This window comes from Vombatus ursinus, unplaced genomic scaffold, assembly GCF_900497805.2.
Source record: "Vombatus ursinus unplaced genomic scaffold, bare-nosed wombat genome assembly UNPS02014870.1, whole genome shotgun sequence".
NCBI lineage: Eukaryota > Metazoa > Chordata > Mammalia > Diprotodontia > Vombatidae > Vombatus > Vombatus ursinus.
In genome coordinates, this window is record NW_020954648.1 from 7887302 (window position 1) to 7906782 (window position 19481).

General features: G+C 37.9%; 1 protein-coding gene across 1 annotated transcript in view; it reads right to left on the reverse strand.

Moving 5' to 3' along the window:
• Window positions 1-19481, reverse strand: part of DGKI (diacylglycerol kinase iota) — a 543147-nt gene that overhangs the window by 393748 nt on the left and 129918 nt on the right. The window lies entirely within an intron of this gene.

A 19481-nucleotide genomic window follows, 5' to 3' on the forward strand; every position in this document is an offset into this window, starting at 1 on the left:
CTGTGGACAGCTCTAAGGTCTTCACAAGCATGAAAACAAGGGGGAGGGAATAGAAGGAAGATCATGGGATCATAGATTTAGAACTGGAATGAATCTCCGAAGCCATCTAGCATAGACCCTTCATTTTACAGACGAAGAAATCGAGGTCACACAGGTACTGTCAAAGACAAGATTTGAACCCACATCCTCTGATTTCCAGAGTGAGGTTTGGGAATTGTCCCCCTGCAACTCCACCTGTGAGCAAAAACTACAAATCTGGCCTTAGTTCACTCTGCATCTTGCACATGAAGCCTCTGCTCCTAGCTTGTATTGAGCTCACTCCCCGTAACACAAAGCTCCTAAACCAAATAAAGGCTTTAGAGCAATTTGCTACCTCCAAGAAATGACTGATGCTAGAATGCAGACACCTTTTCAAGGCTCTGTGCCTGGCATCAGCTATTGTAATCACCTCAATATACATTTTATCCCTTGATAAATCCTTTCTAGCTTCCACAGTATAGATAAAATCCAGATGAACTAACTTGGTTTCTGGTTCGGTGGGCAGAATCTAAGAGGAGATGGGTGAGAGGAGGGGTAATTTATCAGAAGAGGCATACAGGACCAAGATTAATTGCCCCTATAAAGCAGAAAGAAAATCAATACAAGGCTGTAGTTAGAAAGTAAACATGATGCTTGCTAAGGAAAATTAAACAAAAGTAAGAGAAAGTGTAGACAGGGAACACCAAAGAGAAAAAGAAGAAAGAAAGAAAGGAAGAAAGAAAGAAAGAAAGAAAGAAAGAAAGAAAGAAAGAAAGAAAGAAAGAAAGAAAGAAAGAAAGAAAGAAAGAGAGAAAGAAAGAAAGAAAGAAATTAAAAGCACAGCCCCATGGGATCAGAAATATGTCTTTCAGAGCAAACTTCAGGATAAACAGGAAGTTGAAATTCAGGAAAATCTTGAATGTTATACAGGACAAGGACTCTAGCTTTGATATGACGAATGCATTATTAGATTAGCTAACCCACCATGGAAGACACAGAAAGCCTGGCCCCAGTAGGATGGGATGTCAACAGTACATGTAAGAGATGGGGGAAAAGGTGATTGAGAGCTAAACATGCATGCAAAGGAGGGAATGGGAGGAGGATGATATACGGATTCAGAAGGGTCTGAGCCCAAAAGAAGGAGTCGGAGGCACTGAAAATAAATTCCACCTGTTTTGCAGTCCTGCCTCAGTGCAACATACTTGATCACCTTAGAAATGAAGGTGAGAACTTTGATCTCTCAGAACCCTAAAAATCATAGGGACCTTGGCTATGACAGGGAACAGGGTTTGGAGGGATGTGGGGTTAATTCCTCAGATGTCTCTCTCAGTAAGCAGAACACTAAGGAGACCAAGGGAATTCCATTTTTCAGTGACTACAAATGTGATAGGAAAGAGAAGGGCCTAGTGGTAAAAGGAATATGGGACATCGTCAGGTGTGAGGCTGTGAGGAGGAGGTAACAGATGGGAGTAGTGTAGGAGGGTGGTAGCCGAGAAAAGGGGCTGGCAGTTGCCAAGGGAAAGGGAATGAGAGAGGAAAGCTAGAGGCTTTTAAGGAGATTCTAAAAGAGAAATATCATAAAAGAAAGGTCTCACTGACCTCTTTAGAGGCCCTCAGTGCCCCTAGCACATATGTACTCAGCCAAGCAAATGGATTTAATGGAGCAGCCCTCCCCTAAACAGAGGCAGTTCAGATGAAAGCCAGATAGGAAGCAGGATGGATAAATTAAGCTATTGGTCTGACAAGAAGTATTTCGTTAAAGCCTACTATGCACCCAGAACCGTGCAATCTGTCTACTGACAAATGCATTATTAGATTAGCTAGCGGTCACCTCATAAAACACAGGAAGCCTGGTCCCGATAGGATGCAATAGCAACAGGAAAGCATTAGAAAGGTAGAAAGAAAGGAGATGGGGGCCTTACTTCAGTCATCCCTCAATAAGCATGAAATGGAGTGAATAGGAGGAAGATAAGGCATTGATCCAGAAGGGCCGAACCCAAAGGATGGCCTTGGGGTCACTGATGACAAACTTTGCCTACTTTAGGGTTTTGTCTCTGTGTAACACATTTGGTCACTGTAAAACTGAAGATGAGAACTCTGGTTTCTGACAGCCCTAAAACCCATGATGTGTGGGGGTTGGAGACAGTTAATTCCTCAGATATCACAATAGGCACCAAAGTCAGCAGAGGAGTTAAGAGCTATAAAAGCTGGGACTCAAATGCAAATCTTCCAATACCAAGATGACCACATCCTACCATGACTGATTTTTGCATTTTAAAACAACCATCCAAAAAAGGATTGTCTCAAACACACACACACACATACGCGCACACACCCCTTCATGTAGGAAGCTGCACACTAACTTTAGTGAGGACAGGGACAACATGGTATAGTGGAACCAGTGACAGCCATGAAGTCAGCACACCTCAGTTCAAATGACACCCCTGATACTTACTATGAGGCAGCTAGGTGGAGCAAGGATAGAGTGTTGAACCTGGCATAAAGAAGACCTAAGTTCAAATCTGGCCTCAGACACTTCCTAGCTTTGAGACCCTGAGCAAGTCACTAATATGCTGTCTGCCTCAGTTTCCTCAATTGTAAAATGGAGATAATAGTATCTACCTCATAGAGTTGTGAAAATCAAATTGCATAATATTTGTAAAGCACTTAGCATCCTGCTTGGCATACAGTAGGCACTAGGTAAATGCTTATTTCCATTATTTCCCATTCCTCTTACCTCTGTTATCTTGGATAAATCATTTAACCTCTGGACCTCAGTTTCCAAAGGAGTGAATGGGAGGAAGACGATATACCAATTCAGAAGGGTCCAAGCTCAAAAGAAGGAGCTGGGGGCACTGAAAATAAATTCCACCTGTTTTGCAGTCCTGCCTCAGTGCAGCATATTTGATCACCTTAGAAATGAAGGTGAGAACTTTGATCTCTCAGAACCCTAAAAATCATAGGGGCATTAGCTATGACAAGGAACAGGGTTTGGGGGGATGTGGGATTAATTTTTCAGATCAATGATCCCATGACTCCCCAACCATAAGGAGTCTATGAACTATATGGTCTATGAACCATGACCCATCCAGGGGTGTGGAATCGCAGCCTCCAGGTCACATGTAGCCCTCCAGCTCCTCAAGTGTGGCCCTTTGACTGAATCCAGACTTCACAGAATTCTGTATATTCTGAGAAATTCTGTGAAGTCTGGATTTAGTCAAAGGGCCGCACTTGAGGACCTAGAGGGCCACATTTGGCCTGGAGGCTGCAGGTTCCCCACTCCTGGCCCTATACTGTCATTGATAATGCATTTTAGAACTTCGCTTTTGGAATCACCTTCAGAGCCTATACTATATTCTCTAGAATCTTTTTAGGGCTGGCCCATCTTCATCCTTTGAGAATGGATTTAATTTTCTAAATAGCCATAAGTCATTTGGAGCCACATCTGGTGAATAAGGCTAGCTATCGAGCTGGGTCAACACCATTTCATGGTTGCTTGTGAAGGGCAGTACAGGAAACAACAGATTGGTTTATTACCAGGATGTGACTGGACCGAGTTTGCCAGCAGACTGCAAGCTTCTATTGGGCCTGTTCTATTAACTTCTATCGGGCCAGAACTATTTCAGTGAGCCTGCATTCGGTAATGATCTCAGTTTTGAAATGGATGTGAGCCCTAAATGAAGGTATTTCACAATAACATCCACTACTTCTTCACCCTCAGAGGAGACAGAATCAAAGACAATGATCATTTCAGTCCCCTCTGGCGGAAGACGGCTTCTGATGACCGAGCAATAAGAAAAGAAGAATGAAATTGTCTGGTCCCCCTCTCTCTTCTCTTTTGCCAATATCTCACCAAGTTGTTCCATTTATCTTTTCTATTACACTGTGGAGCCTGCTGACTTGCACAAACTATAGAATTACATTGTGCCACGCCATCTGTGGCAAGGAGCCACGTCTCTACGGGATCAGGATCTGGAGATATCAGGCTCAGTTGTACAGACTTCACTTCAACCTAAATTAGGGTGGCTAAACAGACAGAATTAAATATGATGTAACAGTGACAATTGCAGCTTTAGAAAGACTGGCCAAACTCTGATCTTAAGGTAAAATGGGAAGGAGGGAGAAAACAAAAAGAAAGAAAGGACAAGTGATTTTTTCTTTTTCTTTTCTTTCTTTCTTTTTTTTTTTTTAGGAATAAAAGGAGGTAGCATAGCATGGTTTGGTGAAAAGTGTGCCAAATTTGGAGCTGGGGACCTAGGTTTAAATTCCAACTCTGCTATTTATTAAATGTGTGTGACCTTGGGCAAGTTACTTAACATGTCCATACCCCAGTCTGCTTATCTGAAAAATAAAGGACTAGATTAAATGGCCTCTAAGGCTAGATGTTAAGAGAACACAGTATCTACAAGTATTAGTAAGCACCACAGGACAAATGAGGTTAATTCTCACACCATATGGGGCTCCTACAACTGAAACTTGGCTAATTTTTTTTTCCATCACGGCTAGGATAGGATAAGAACATTTGTCTACCAAGTTCATTTTCTTCAGAATGTCGTATACCCAATCTGGTCCATTGACTGACACCTCTATTTTTTAACTTGGCCCAAATAGTTTTGATAATTACTGCTTTTTGGTATAATTTGTGATCTGGTTTTTCAAGACTCCCTTCCTATTTTAAATACACATAATTTCCCTTAACATTCTTGACCTTTTTTTTCCTCCAGAGGAATTCCATTATTGTTTTTTCTGATAAAGCAATACTTTGGTAGTTTAATTGGTACGGCACTGAATGAGTAAATCAACTTATATAGCATAATCATTTTTATGCCATTGGTTCAGCTTACCCTTAAGTAATTAATATTTCTGCAGTTACTTAGGTTTATCTTTATTTCTATAAAGCATTTTGAAATTATGTTCAGGTAGTTCATATGCATATCTTGATAAGGAAATTCCCAAATATTTTATACATTAGTAGTTATTTTAAATGGAACTTCTCTTTCTGTCTCTTCTCACTAAGTTTTGTTGGTAATATGTAGAAATGCTGGATATTTATTATTTTTATAACATGCCACTTTTCTGTGGTTATTTCAATTAATTTTAGTTGATTCTCAGGGGTTCTCTAAATAAACTATTACATCATCTTCAAAAGTAGTAATTTTGTTTCCTTTTTGCACATGCTTATTCCCTCAATTTTTTTTTATTGTCATAGCTAGCATTTCTAGTACTAAATCAAATAATAGTGGCAAAGAACGGAAAGCAAGAAGTGTCCATCAAGTGGGGAATGACTGACTAAATTATGATATATGACTATAATGGAATGATATTGTGTTATGAGAAATGATGAAAGGTATAGTTTCAGAGAAATCTGAGAAGACTTGTATGAACTGATCCAGTGTGCAATGAGCAGAACCAAGAGAAAAATTTATGCAATAACAAAAATAGTGTAAAAGCAAGAACTTCAAAAGACCTAAAAACTCTTATCATCACAATGATGAATCACAGTTCCAAAGGAACAATGATGAAGAAGGCTACCCACTTCCTGACAAAAAGGTGGTGGAGTCAAGATGAAGAATGAAACATACCTTTTTGTACATGGCCAATGCAAAATTTGGCTTGACTATGCATATTTTCATGAGTTCATTTTCCCCTTCAATTAAAAGAGGGTTGGCAAGGAGGGAAAATAAATGCTTTTTAAATTAAAAAAAAATAAAAAATAAGAATACTATTATAGGGAAATTCCCTAGGCGAGCATTGAGGCTCTACAATATGGTCCCAAACCACCTCTCAAATGTTACCTCTTACTACTACCTGTCACATACTCTATAGTACCTCAAACATATCCTGCCCTTTCTTTCCCCTATGTCTTTGCTCACACTGTCCTGCATGCTTGCAATCTACCTAGCCAAAGTCACAAGAATTAGGATATGGAAGCTGGTTCAGTGACCTCATTTTATAGATGAGGAAGCAGGCTGAGTGACTTGCCTTAGGTCAGCAAGTTTGGGGTAAAAACAGGACTAGAACCTAGATGGCCTGCCCCTTAGTTCAACGCTGTTTCTGTTAAACCATGGCTAAATTGAATATCACCTCCTCTTTGAAACATTCTCTTATTGTTTCATTTGGAAGTGATCACTCCTTCACAAAATCTCATAGCACTCTGTATTATTTAATATCTTATATTTAATTTGGAATACTTTTATTTGTGCTGCTTAATAGAAAAACCAAACAGATGAAACCATGGATCTTATGAATTAGAGAATAAAGTATTAGAGGAAATGAACAAGCAATTCTAAAGAAAGTATTACTATTTATTTAAACAAAAGGATATCTCACAAAAATCACTATGTTGCAGAGGGGAAAACTAAGAAATTAAAGGAGACTTCTGAGTAGCTAACTGCTAATTACAGCTTACCATAAACATGGCTACATTCTTTCCAATGACTATTAGAGAACTCAGTGCAGTAAATGCCAGGAACTTGTGTGGCACTTACTAGCTAGGTGAATGTGAGGAACTGCTTCACCACCTGGGGTCTCAGTGTTTTCATTTGTAAAATGAAGGGATTGGTCTAATCGATCTCTAAGGTTTCTTCTAACTCTAACTTCTAGGACCTAAGTTGTTTTTTATAATAATGTATGCATATGTATACATTTCTTTTACATCCAAAAATATTTCTGAATCTGAGCAAGAAATAAAATAAATGCAAGATGTTTTTCTGGTTGAGTTTACCCTTGTAGACACTACACCCAAGTGTCTAAGAGAAGTAAAAGTCTCTACACTACAATTTGCATCAAAAGCAAAACGAACTAAAACAAGAATATTCTCTTTATACTGCTGTTCTCTGACTTTGATTTCCTCTGATTGAAGCAAGAAAAATCATTAAGCATAATCATTACTCTCAATAAATTCAGTTACCTACTGCTTTGCCATACTTCTGTGTTCTGGGTTCAAGCAGAACAAATCTAAACCCTGTTTCAACTTGACAGCCTTTTAACAGTTTGAGGATAACTATCCAGTTCCTTCTAAGTCTTCTTTTGCCCAGGCTAAAAACCCCCAATTTCCTCCCTATGGAGCCTCACAAGTCATGATCTCTAAGCTCTGTGCAGTCCTGGTGCCATCCTCTTGCCTCTTTCCAATTTGTCAATCTGTCTTGATCAATTTGTGATTGTTGTCAACATCATCAATGAAACAATCTTGACTTGCATTTCCAAGTACTCTGCATTTTAAAATGTTATTCTATTATTATTATTTCCTTTGGTTAGGCCAGGCAGCTAGGTGGCTCAGTGGATAAAGTGCCAGGACTGAAGTCAGGAGACTCATCTTCCTGAGTTCAAATTTGGCCTCAGACACTTACTAGCTGTGTGACCCTGGGCAAGTCACTTGACCCTGTTTGCCTCAGTTCCCTCATCTGTAAAATGAGTTGGAGAAGGAAATGGCAAACCACTTTAATATCTCTGCAAAAAATACCTGGAATGGGGTCATGAAGGGCCAGCCACAAATAACAACAAATTCTTGACCTGGGGGGTGCATGAACTTGAATGGGGGAAAAAATTGCATTTTTATTTTACTAACCTCTAACTTAAAATTAACCTCTCCTTCAACTCTTTAAAAAATGATTCTGAGAAGGAGCCTATAGGCTTAAGCAGACTGCCAAAGGAGTCCATGACATGAGAAAGCTGAAAGGCCCCTGAGTTGAACTGTAAGGACAAGGGACCTTTCTGTTTTCTCAAGTGTGGAGGTTGTTTCTTCTTTTTTCCTTTACACTAGGAGCAGGATGACTGTCTGTGAGAATGGATGATGTCATAGTGACTGAACAAAGGGAGCATGGTGTGCTGTAATGGAAAGAGTTTAGTTCTGCTGTTTACTAGCTGGGTGACCTTGGGCACCTCCTCGGTCCTCAGTTTCCTCATCTTTAAAATGGGAATAGTATATCTATCTTGCAAGGTTGTTAGAAGAAGAATTCTTTGAAAAACTTTAAAAGGTTATATCAATAAGAGCCATTATATAATTTTCCATAAGTCAGCTAGAATCTCTATTTCCTCAGGTGTCCACCATACCGCCTCCTCAGAATCTATAATTTTCTTGCTATTTCCCTTCTTACTTATAGTCTCGAATAACTGAGACCCTGAAAAGGAGGGATGTAGATTTCATCCCAGAAGTAAGAATATCTTTCCAGAAAGAGATAAATGTTTCATTTGTGGCTTGGCCACTGAAGTAGTCAATACATAGCACAATGTCTGGCACATTGTAAGTGCTTAATAAATGCTTGTTGATTTACTGAATACATGAATGAATGAAGTATAGGCAGAGAAGCTTCTAGGGACAGGGCAAGGTTGGAGAACTGGAAAAGTAGCTCTTTTGGAGACAGCACTTAGAAATTAAAGAATGCCTTATTATAACACACAGATTTAGTGGATAATCTAGCATTATAGACATCAAGGATGAGAGAATTCATATACAGCAATATGTAACACAAGAACTAGGGATCTGTGATTCAATGGCCTGCTTAGCAGACCAGTTTCTTGTCACAAATAAACAGAAAACAGGAGATCCCACATGTTTATTTTCCTAAATCTGATTTTCATTATGACCCTCCCTTGACTCTGCAAGAAATTTTCCCCAGTCCTACTTATCTTAGCACCTTCCTTCTGAGAGTATCTACATTTTGCAATAGATAGATAGATAGACATTGACAGACAGACAGATAGATAGACAGACAGACAGACAGATAGATGGAAAGACATATAGACAGACAGATACATAGATAGACAGATACATAGACAGACAGATAGATAGACATATAGACAGATAGGTAGACAGACATATAGACAAACAGACAGACAGACAGACAGACAGATAGATAGACAAGACATAATTATACATATATGTATGTATTTCGTTTGGACACAAATGTTTGCATATTGTCTCTCCCATTAGACTCCTTGAGTGGGCTCCTTGAGAGCAGTGACTATCTTTTGTTTTTGTTTTTGCCCTTCTTTGTATCTCCAGGGCTTAGCACAGTGCCTGGCAAATAGTAGGTGCTTAATAAATGTTTGTTGATGACTTGAGTTTTCCTTCCCTAAGCACCTTGCTGGGCACACACAGGCATTCAATAAAAGCTTAGGGAATTCATGAATTAACTTCATCCAAGCAATAAAGGCTTAATGATTACACCAACGGAAGTAAAATTAAATAAGAGGATTTAAATTCTATCCCAGAACTTAGTTTCCATGACCTTCTCTCCTTCCATCAGATGCCCAGAAATCAATCTTCCAACAGAGCTGTTCAAAGAACAAAACTCCTACTACATCCCCAGTAGAAAAAGGCAAACACAGAGAAAGATCTGTTTTTAACCAGCTGGAAGAGGGCATTAAAACGACTACACTGTAGCCAACCCTCTTGAAAATAAAAGCCTATTGCTACAGTGCCTAAAAAGGGTGTTCTGTATCATTTATGGCTTATTGGTTTACATGAAACGAATGTTCATTGTACACTGTATTTATAAATAGCAACAAATTGGTGGGGGAGTAAAGGAAACGTTTTTCCTAGTTCCAAAAGCTGCTTCTATATTTATCCCTTCTGCTGTAACTGTATTTGAATCTATTACAAGATATTCTTAACATGCTTTGAGATTAGTGATTCTTAAGGTGGATTTTTTTTTCCTTTCCTTTTCTTTTTTTTTTTTTAATGTACAGATTTCTTTTTTGTTCCAGACATCAAGTTGGTATTGAAATTTCATATTTTTACAATAGTATAGCAAAATGGCAAATACCTATAAAACATCATTTATTACCACGACATCAACTTAGCTTAAAAATTCACAAAGCTCTTCCCTCACCTTTCTATACCTCATTCACATCTCAGCTCCTCTCTACATCATGTCTTCTGGCTATGCTTTAGTGCTAAGGGGACTAAAAACCCCGGGGAAAACAAAGGTCTAAAAATGATCTGGGATGGTTTAGAGATAGTGTGCATGAATTAAAAAAGACCCACTAGCAAAAGAAGCTTAAGGCCTGATACTCACGGCTGTGATAAGAGGCTCTATAAGTAAGGCATGGCATTCCCTTCTTGATGTCAAGGTCCTCTTTGAGAACAAAGGACAAACAACTACCTTCCCTCCTCCTAGTTTCCAACTCCTTTATCTCTCTTGTATACATAGATCCTTCCAAATCTAAAACCCTCTGATTCATTTTCTTTTTTCAGTTTCTTTCCTTCTTGTTCAAAACCAGCTTTAATGCAACTGAATAGGAAGAAGAGAGATTGAGACCTCCAAGCAGTGGCTCATTTTTCTCTGAATATACCCTCTCCCCTAATCCTATTTTAACTCACCTGTGCCCAAGGTTCCTTTTCTGACTAGGCCCACACTACTATCTTCAGCTGCCTCCCCAAGTCAAAAGACTATTTCTGACCAAAAAGTCCATGGGGCCTATTGAGTAGATAGAGAGCCAGCCTCAATGCCAGGAAGACCTGGGTTCTAGTCCTACCTCAGACATGAACAATGTGACCATAAGCAAATCATTTAACAGCTCAGTGCTATACAGATGTTACTGCCTCAGCAACTCTGAAACTGTAAGTTGAAGATAAGGTGCTGACCTGAATTGGTAAAGGAAGTTTCCTTACCCAGTAATCCCCAATATCAATGAAATCATAGACCTAGTCTCTGTCTCCATCCCTATTTCTGAACAATGTTTAGGAGGAGGTATGAGAGTGAATAAGAGAATGGGGAGGTGACTGCTGAGAGCAAAAAAACAGTCTACCTACTGACTAAAAAGCATAGCTATGATGGTAAAAAAAAATTTTTTTAAATGTTACTAGACTTAGTCTTTCATGTTCTTTCATTATAAAACCAATAAACCCTAAGAAGTAAGAGATGGTAAGGTTGGGAGTTAACCAACTTCACACACTAGAAAAGGAATAAAGACTATAAGACTGTTTTCTATTCCTCTCTTCTTCCCTTCCATCATGCCAAATGAATTCTCATTCCATTATAAACCAATTTCCCAATATCCTTCACCTTTCTTTAAGTACTCCCACTGTTAAGATTGAGCAGAAAAGTTTGGCTTTTGGCTAATGACAATACCACCATACAACACTTTCCAATGGAGAGTGTTCCTTCTCCTACTCCCCCTGATTCATAGCAAGAGGAGAAATTCTACTGAATTCTACTTCAACTCTACTATTGTTCTACTTACTAAGTCACAGAAGTCTTCATTTATATTATGCTTCAAGATGTGCAAAGTATTTCATATGACCCTGGCTATACACCATTTGCCCATCCTTGTAAATCTACATATGTTACTATCTAATAGCATTAGAATACAAATAATAGTAATAGAATACAAAAAGTATTCAAATAGGACAGATACCATCAGAATGGTACCAAGAGCTCCATCAAAGTCAGTCTACTTCCTAAAGAAAGAACTTTTTCCACTTTGTGAAAATTTTTACTTCATCCCACCTAGCCAAATTATCAACACATCTTTAAAAATATCAAATATTATTGTACAGTAAATACATCTACTACATGTAAGAAAGATTTTAGGGGGTTAGGCTTCCACAGCAGGATAAGAAATTCCAAGATCTTGTGGATAGTCCCTCAACCAATCAGAAAGTGCTCCAAACTTTTCTGTAAACAACTAGTTCTTAACAAAGAGACCCAGAGGCTAAACCATTGCAACCTGCCGGGTTCAAGGATGGGGCTTCCACCAGGCAAAGGCTTTTCTCCACTGTGCTTGCTTAATAAGCTTATTGAATATGAACTGACACACCCCCAATGGCAGAGATAGCCGCCATTTTCAACCATGGGACCCATGAAGTGGGCGGAGTCAACAAAACATGGACAAACATGCGATGGGCTGTCCAGGAAGGGTATAACTGAGATGAACTAGACCAATAGCTGCCCTGATGAGTGGAGTATGGATCTTACTAACGGTTTAAAAGTTGATTCTACCACTGAACCAGTGCCCACTTGCTACTAAAGTGTGTTGTGCCCTCTTCTCTTGAGAGAAGCATAATAAAGGCTTTCCTTCACTCACTCACTGTGGTAGATTTTTGTTTCAGATTTTTCTAACACTATATATATGATATTTAAAAAGATTTAGTCTGGATCTGTGATTTCATTTGTACAGGGAATTACTAGTATGGCAAATCCTTCCACCAATGCAAAAAAAGCAGCCTTCATCAACTTCTATTTTGCAACAGTTGGCTGGGGCACTGAGACGTTTATTGACTTGATCCCTGTCACATAGTGATCGTTTCTGATACATAAACAACATACATGAAAGTCAATATATTTGTTAAATGTGTTTACAATTAAACAGATAATTCATCTGTTAATATTTCTCCTTCAACTATAACTCATTGGAAAAACACCATCAGAGGAATATTAGTTAGTATGGGATGAATGCTGAAACATGGAAAGATCTTTGTTATTGTAGGAATGAGTGGAAATCCTTAAAATGCTATACTGTGTATAGTTTAAGGAATCTTCACTAAGGTGTCATTTAACATAAAGAAATAGATACTTGGGAAGAGGAAATAAAGCATTCACAATTTCAAGCTGAATCCATTGTGAAGTCTTAGTTTTGGTTCAGTGAAATTTAGCTATCCAGAGAAATTTGCATTCATTTTATCAGTTATCCTATAAAACCCAAATTATCTTCCCAGTTTTGTCTATCAATCAATCTATTTCCTTATTCACCTATCTAGCTATTTAAAATTGCGATATAATTACAGAGATCTAGTAATAATAAAATGTCCTTTAACAATGCTGATAGGCAGCTGTTCACCAACTTTAAAATGTCTTCTAGAATTGCCTGGAGCCATTGGGAGTTTAAGTAACTTGCTCAAAGCCATGCTGTCAGTACATGTCAGAGCTGAGACTTGAACCCTGACTCAAAAGCTGGTTCCCTATCCACAGGACTACCCTGCCTTTCTCCTTGTATGTTATCTTTCAAAAACTGGTATTTTTAAAACAAGGAAAGCCATCCCCATACACATGCCCCAAATCACCCAATGCTCAATTCATGCTCTTGGTACCATTAGAATATCTTACTGTGGTGTACCCAGATGGATACTTCAAATTTATATTGCCCCCAAGTGTAAGATCCATCTGGTTTGTCAAAAAGTTTCCAGTTTGAGTGATCTTACCCTTCTTTCACGGCTCTGCTACTTGAGAGAATTTAATAAAAGGAAAACATACCCCTCAGTAACCTCACAAGAAGGCAACCTGGTATATGGTAAATTTAGGCCATAAGGAAGAATTTCCAGACAGTAAGAGTTCTTTGACCTGAGGGAAGATATGAAATCTCCCTCTACGGGATAGATCCTTATCTATCTAGGGTCACAGTGACTTATGTGAACTATTTGCATAGGACTGTATCTAGACAACTCACCAAGTTCAGCCGTCAGGTATTGTCACACTCTTCTTTTCGGATGCTTATCTGACCCCTGACTCATGGCTGCCTACACCTTTGCATTTCTTCTTGGTCCTGCTTCTCCACTCCAGGCATCTTGCCTGACTACCTTGGCTTGGTGCCATCCATGACCCAGTATAATGGCCAAGCTGAACACAATCCTAAGTACACTCACAATATCACCCCTGCAGTTCAGCAAGCATTCAAAAACACTTCCCATTTCTTAAGGAAGGTAGTGTATAATTAAAAGCTGCAGGTATTGTAGGGATCACTGTCATTCTTTCCTACACACAATTAGTACTCCCAGTGGGGCATCTGTGAGGGAGGATGTTGAGACCACTAGGGAATTCTCTTGCTTGTTACCAAGATCTCATTTTTCTTTTCTATAATTTTTAAACAATTTCAAATTGTATTAGAAAAGGATTATTTCTGCTACCCAAGGAAAATCTGGGTCTTTGGACTCACTTTATGCTAATATAAAATACAGTGGAATCTCATTCACTATGGAGAAGAAATCACAAAAGGCTCATTGGTATTACATTTTATCTTAGTGAATTTTGTTTTTGAAGTATCAAAAAAAAAGCACCTTTTTCTAAGATGTTTTCACTCAAAAACTAACCTGCAGAAAGGATCCCAAACATTTAGATCTATTAAAGGTTCACTGCCTAGAAATGATTAAGATAATAGCTCACATTTATAATCACTCCCAAAAGTCTTAGTATAGCTTAACTTAATGTACTAAGACTTTTGGGACATCCTGTATAGTGCCTTAAGGTTTACAAAGTACTTTTCTCACAACCCCGTGAGACAGGTAGTATAAAGTATTATTTCCATTTTATAGATAACTCACATTTACCTAACTAAGGTCTACAAAGCAAGCACTTTCCCCACCATGGACTACTGTTAGGTTTGTATTTACATAATCTTTTTTTTTTTCAGTGTGAATAAAGGGCTGTCATGTATTTTGTTTTTTAAATTTTTATTTTGTGTTGTTGATTTGGTAAAGCATTCTAGACTATCTGGATTTTGAAATTCACGTTCTGCTATCCAAAAAAAAAATTGCTATCCAGTTAATTTAATAAATCATGTCTTCTATGTCTTTATCCAAGTCATTGATATAAATGTTGAAGAGGGCAGAACCTCTCTGGGCCTTTCTCCAAACTGACATTTATCCATTGATCAACAATGCTTAGGTAATGTTTAATCAGCTATGAGTTCACTTAAGCATATTATCATCTAGCTCAAATTTCTCTAATTTGTCTATGTAAATATCATAGAAGACTTTATCAAATATTTTGTTGAAATCAAATACCATGCCATCTGATGGTTTTTCCACTCCCAAACAATCTAGTGTTTGTTTTTTTTTAACTCCTTGCAACTAGTAACTGTTTTATTCATTGTGACTAGCATAATGACTAGCACATAGTGAGTACTTTTCATAAATGTTTGTCCTGTGGTTGATTTAGCTAAACCAATCCTGTGTTTCCATTGGCACAGGAAATCTCTGATAAGAGGACTTCTTCCACCAATGCAAGTCATGGCTGCTTTGTAAAACTGAGCGTTTATGTGATCTACCCAGGGCCACCTAGGTAGCATGAGTTAGAGGCAGTACTGGAACCCATATCTTTATGAGTTTAAGTCTGCTTCCTTTATCAATTTATTAAACTTCTTTTAAAAAAGGAAATGAGGTTAACTTGACATGATTTGTTTATAGGGAACTATTTTTGAGTTTAAGTGATCACTGCTTTCTTTTATAAGTATTCTCAGACCATCTATTTAATAATCTATTTCATAGGGGCTGCTAGGTGGCACAGTGGATACAGCTCCAGCCCTGGAGTCAGGACTCTTACTAGCATCCCTGATTGCCTCAAAAGAGAGAGAGAGAGAGAGAGAGAGAAGAAAAATCTATTTAATGCATGTATTAGAAAAAGCAATAGACTAGGAGCTGAGGTAAGCTGAGTTCTAATCTCAGCTCTGCTACCCACTAGCTATGTGTACTCAGACATGTTACTTAACCTCTCAAATTATTAGTATCCTATAAACCTAAAGAGTTTCAGCTTTCTTATTCTGTGAATCTGTGAATTTTGCTGGGGATTGATATCATTTTTTTTTCATTTTTTTTTAACCATCCCAGTGAATTATAACATCTGCCCTCATCTGGAAATTCTTCTACTCTATTAGGCAACAAAATTTGAGATTTTTAATATATTCAATATATTCAATGCTGACCTTTACATTCTGCTATTTTTTTTGTTGATCATATTAAAATATTAAATAGTGCCTATGGAAGAATTTCACCCAAGCATTTTTCACACGCCAACTCCTACCTGAATCCCAAACCCACTTGAATGTCAAGGACCTAACACCAGGAGTTCACTTAGTTGACTTCTCAACCATTAGCATATTCTACAATTTCAGGATATTCATTAAGGAGTTAATCACCATGTTTGAAAGGCCTAATTGGATATTGTCATAGCCTGCAGCAAAATAATAAAAATTTAACTCCACTGTAACTTGGTGAAGCCATTCGGCTTGTGATCCCTAATCTGTATGATGCTTATTACCCTTGAAACCCAACAGATCCAAAGCTTTCTCCAAGAGTCTAGGAAGCAGGAGTCCAGGATGGCTATGTAGGAATTCTAAGCCAAGAATAAGAAAGTTATTATTGTAGACACTTATGTTGATATCCTTCCCATGCCACATACTCTTCTAATATTATACTACCGCATTTCATCTTTGATATACTGATAGCTACCCAACAACAATCAACAATCATTTATTAAGCACTTTTGATGCTCCAGTGCTGTGCTGGGTGCTGGGGACACAAAAACGGTAATGAAACAGTCATTGCCCTCAAGAAACCTTTCTCAGGGGAAACAGCATGTACATAAGCAAGTATATGCAAAATAAATTCCATATAATTTCAGGGGTGGAAGGGAAACATAGGGGTCAGAGAAGGGAAGCCAAAACTTCTCCATGGGCTGGGTACCAAGAAGAAGCCTGGCCTGTGGGTTGCCTCAAGCATCAATCCTGATGACACCCGGCCTAGAATTCAAAGTCCTTTACGCTCTATTGCTGTTGAGGGAATGTCATGACAGGGAAGAGTAAGGGAAAGAGAGATGATAACTTGAAACCACATAAGGAGAAATGGAAGGAGAGATAGTTCAACCACAACCAGAGACAGACTCCAGTATTATATAGATAAGCAGGTTGCCAACTAAGCTAAAAAGGGGTGAGCTAGATGGACAACAAATATTGTCAAGGCCTAACAATAGCATTCAGAGACTACAGAGACAAACAGACCAAGAACCCTGAGCGCCCCAAACTCTAGGTTCTCAGCTCTCCATGTTTTCTGAAGTCTGACTAGCTCACATGTTTATACCTTGTCTGTGCATTTAGGCAATCTTTGGTGTCTACATGACTTGGTAGCTTTCACTATCCCATCTATATGGCTCTAATCTCACTTCCTTCCTTTCATGCACTTCACTGTGATGACAATCCTTCACTGTTGGCATAACATTCTGTAGGAATCAAAGCCACAGTGCCTTGCCATTAAGCCTAATGTTTGGTGGTCTGAGCCTCATAATAAGTGTATTTCCTAATTGAGTGAATACAACACATTGGGAAATGTAAACTTCTCTTTTTCTGATCCCTGTTTCACAAATATATGTGTACATGTGAGTGTGCGTATGAACAACTAACGTGAATTTTGTTTCAAGTCCTTAATAAATGCTACGGGGATTCAAAAGTATGCTCCTTACTTTTCATGTAATAAACCTAAAAAAGAGTTAAGAAATTGAAATGTCCATTAGCTACAATTTATCAAAAAATTAACAGCGCTTCTGGGGATCTTATATTCAATTTTTTTTAGTACCTTGGGTTCTCAATTATTTGTGTTGGAAACTTGGTTTTAATTTGTTCTTATCAAAGATTCTTCTATCCTTTCTAAATTTAAGGCAATTCTCCTTGGTAGAGAAAACAGGAGTTGAATAATTCTACTGTCCTTCTGTCACTTGTTACCAACAAAACATCTTCCCCAAGGAATGAACCTATTACTGAATTCTTACCAGATTTAAAACCCTGGGCAAACATTTCATCTTTCCGAGTCTTGGTTTTCTAATCAGAAAAGTGAGGGATGATAGATAACATTTATACTGCTATCTTAGAAGCAGAAGCAAAGTATAACCTGAAAGTGTTTTGAATCTCAAAGTGTTCTATAAACCTGAGTTATTATCGTTTTTGGTATATGTGTAGCTTTTTTAAGTATACAGAACTGCCCTGTCATAGAATTTAGAACTAAAAGGGACCTCAGAAGTCAACCTTGCCCAATCCATTCATTTGACAAATGAAGAAACACAGGCTCGAATAAATAAAATGATATACTCAAAGAAATAAAAAGGAAAGACAGTTTTTCCAATTAGTGCAAATAATAAATCCAGAGGATAGTTGCATAATTCAAATTCACAATGCATATTTCCATTGGGCTGGAACCAATGATTCCATTTCACATATTAATTACAATTTGAAATAGTATATAAATCAATGTGACCACTTTACTAGATTCATTATCTGCACTAATTTGGACCCAGCTAAAACCCAAGTCTTTTGTCTCCAAATTTGTATCCCTTATCAATGTGTCATTCCCCTTGCTGTTCTAATATTTTCATCCTAGTGATCAACTATGGTAGACTTAGTGCTTCTCAGCAATACAATGATCCTAGACAATTCCAAAATACTCATGATGGAAAATGCTATCCATATCCAGAAAAAGAACAGATGGACTCTGAATGCAGATCAAAGCACACTATTTTCACCTTTTTTTGTTTTTGTTTTTTGTGGTTTTTCCCCATTTGTTCTGTTTCTTCTTTTACAACATGACTAATGTGGAAATATGTTTAACATGATTGCATATGTATAACCTATAACAGATTGCTTGACATCTTAGGGAGGGAGGAAGAAGGGAGGAGGAGGGAGGGAGAAAAATTAGGAACTCAAAATCTTATAAAAAATGAATGTTGAAAACTATCTTTACATGTAATTGGAAAAATAAAATACTTATTCACAAAAAACATATATTTTCATCCTAAGATGAAAGAGTTGAAAAGGACTTCAGAGATCACCTAGTCCAACCACTTCATTTTGCAGATGAAATTCCTGAGCCTCAGCTCCCTCTGAGCTTTAACTTTTCTAACACGATGACCACTACTTGAGAGGTTAACGTGATGTCATGGAAATAGCATAGGATTTTAACATAAGATGTGTTTTGTGGTCCCAAATGTCTATGTTCTACAATGCTTACAAAACCATATTGTTACTGAATAGTTACATCTTCAGGGCCCTGGATCTAGTGTCAGATGACATGGGTTCAAATCCTGACTTCACAATTTAATACCTGAGTAAATGATGTTATGTGTACATCTCAGTTTCCTATGTTAAAAGCAAGGCTTACATAGTTAATTAAAAACTATAAATAGACATAAGATGCTAATAGAGAGAACATCTTAAACTTAAAGTAGCTTTCTGTTCCACTTCCCTGAAAATGGAAATAAAAATAGAAAGTGAAGAACAACATATATTAATGATCTGGGGAAAGTTATAAAATGGAGACCAAACATAGTCAAAACAAAAAAGTCAAAAAAGTTGTCATGTTTCCTAATAGTATTCATTACGTATCTCTTGCCCTGTATCTCCTCCAGGTGAGTTTCTAAAGATGGGAACTTTATAGATTTGGGTTTGAATATTCTATAGAACTACCAGCTCAAAATCAAGTAGAGAAAAGAGGGGGCAATATAAGATAGTAGATAGAGAGCTAGCCTTGGAGTAAGGAAGATCCAGGTTCAAGTCTTGAATCTGACACACAGGGGCTGTGTAACCATGATCAAGTCACTTAATGTCTCAAGGTCTCTAAGCAACACTTTAAGACTTTTAAGTTGTACACAAGTTCTGATCTGCGTCACCGAAAGAAGTTCCCACACCACAGTACCTGGCATTCCTTACAGCGATGGAATCACAGGTCTAGTGCCTCCATTTGGTTGTTGTTTCCATTGTTGTTC